Below are 2,435 nucleotides of genomic sequence, written 5' to 3'. Positions count from 1 at the left end.
CTCTTAATATTTATCTAGTCTTATATAGGTTTCGGTATATTGAAATATAAACATAAAAAAGAAGATAGAGGATAGGCTCATTACTTAAAAAAAAGATATGGAAATAGCTATAGAAAAAAAAAAAGGAGCGTGAGAGCCAAATGAATCGAAAGATTCATGTTTGGTTCGGGAAGAGATCATAAAAGTTGTAAACTTACAAAATAATCTACTTTCATTAAAAGATTTATTAGATAATCGAAAACAGAGGATCTTGAGTACTATTCGAAATTCAGAAGAATTGCGTAGAGGGACCATTGAGCAACTCGAAAAAGCTCGGATTCGATTACAGAAAGTCGAACTAGAAGCGGATGAGTATCGAATGAATGGATACTCTGAGATAGAACGAGAAAAAGCAAATTTGATTAATGCTACTTCTATTAGTTTGGAACAATTGGAAAAGTCTAAAAACGAAACCCTTTATTTTGAAAAACAAAGGGCAATGAATCAGGTCCGACAGCGGGTTTTCCAACAGGCCGTACAAGGAGCTCTAGGAACTCTGAATAGTTGTTTGAATACCGAGTTACATTTCCGTACGATTCGTGCTAATATTGGCATTCTCGGGTCCCTGGAATGGAAGAAATAATTAAATTAATTAGGCCTTGAACTTCTACTTTCGTTTAGAATTTAGGCATTATTTTTCCCCTTGCTTCCGAAAAAAGAGTCAAGAAACACTAATGGCAACCCTTCGAGTCGACGAAATTCATAAAATTCTCCGCGAACGTATTGAACAATATAATAGGAAAGTAGGGATTGAGAATATAGGTCGCGTAGTTCAAGTGGGGGATGGGATTGCTCGTATTATAGGTCTTGGTGAAATAATGTCAGGTGAATTAGTCGAATTTGCAGAAGGTACTAGGGGTATTGCTCTGAATTTGGAATCCAAAAATGTTGGGATTGTATTAATGGGCGATGGGTTGATGATACAAGAGGGAAGTTTTGTAAAAGCAACAGGAAGAATTGCTCAGATACCCGTGAGTGAGGCTTACTTGGGTCGTGTTGTAAATGCTCTGGCTAAACCTATTGATGGGAAAGGCGAAATTATAGCTTCCGAATCTCGCTTAATTGAATCTCCTGCTCCAAGTATAATTTCCAGGCGTTCCGTATACGAACCTCTTCAAACAGGGCTTATTGCTATCGATTCGATGATCCCTATAGGGCGCGGTCAGCGAGAGTTAATTATTGGGGACAGACAGACTGGCAAAACAGCAGTAGCCACAGATACAATTCTCAATCAAAAAGGGCAAGGTGTAATATGTGTTTATGTAGCTATCGGTCAAAGAGCATCCTCCGTAGCTCAAGTAGTAACTACTTTCCATGAGGAGGGGGCCATGGAATACACTATTGTAGTAGCTGAAATGGCGGATTCACCTGCTACATTACAATACCTCGCTCCTTATACGGGAGCAGCCCTGGCTGAGTATTTTATGTACCGCGAACGGCATACTTTAATAATTTATGATGATCTCTCCAAACAGGCACAAGCTTATCGCCAAATGTCCCTTCTATTAAGAAGACCTCCCGGACGTGAGGCTTATCCAGGGGATGTTTTTTATTTGCATTCACGCCTTTTAGAAAGAGCCGCTAAATTAAATTCTCTTTTAGGCGAAGGAAGTATGACCGCTTTACCAATAGTTGAGACTCAATCTGGAGACGTTTCCGCCTATATTCCTACTAATGTAATCTCCATTACAGATGGACAAATATTCTTATCTGCGGATCTATTCAATGCCGGAATTCGACCCGCTATTAATGTGGGTATTTCTGTTTCCAGAGTAGGATCCGCGGCTCAAATTAAAGCCATGAAACAAGTAGCTGGCAAATCAAAATTGGAACTAGCGCAATTCGCAGAGTTACAAGCCTTTGCACAATTCGCCTCTGCTCTCGATAAAACAAGTCAGAATCAATTGGCAAGGGGTCGACGATTAAGGGAATTGCTTAAACAATCCCAGGCAAATCCTCTCCCAGTGGAAGAGCAGATAGCTACTATTTATACCGGAACAAGAGGATATCTTGATTCGTTAGAAATTGAACAGGTAAATAAATTTCTGGATGAGTTACGTAAACATCTAAAAGATACTAAACCTCAATTCCAAGAAATTATATCTTCTAGCAAGACATTCACCGAGCAAGCGGAAATCCTTTTGAAGGAAGCTATTCAGGAACAGCTGGAACGGTTTTCTCTTCAGTAACAAATAAATTTTGCATGTCTACTCTTGTTAGTAGAATAGGAATCGTTGAGAAAGCTTTTTCATTTGAATCATGCAAAAAAGTTTTCTTTGTTTTTAGTTTAGTATAGTTATTTAAAGAATAGATAGAAATAAGATTGCGTCCAATAGGATTTGAACCTATACCAAAGGTTTAGAAGACCTCTGTCCTATCCATTAGACAATGGACGC

General features: G+C 38.7%; 1 non-coding gene across 1 annotated transcript; it reads right to left on the bottom strand.

The window, feature by feature from the left end:
- Positions 1-2,363: 2,363 nt before the first annotated feature.
- TRNAR-UCU (transfer RNA arginine (anticodon UCU)) lies at positions 2,364-2,435 on the bottom strand. Its single transcript has one exon. It is a non-coding gene; the product is annotated as a tRNA-Arg (tRNA).

This window comes from Triticum urartu, unplaced genomic scaffold, assembly GCF_056163025.1.
Source record: "Triticum urartu cultivar PI428250 unplaced genomic scaffold, HENAU_Tu73 scaffold282, whole genome shotgun sequence".
Lineage (NCBI taxonomy): Eukaryota > Viridiplantae > Streptophyta > Magnoliopsida > Poales > Poaceae > Triticum > Triticum urartu.
The sequence above is the reverse complement of the archived record's forward strand: the minus strand, read 5'-3'. Positions and strand labels throughout refer to the sequence as shown.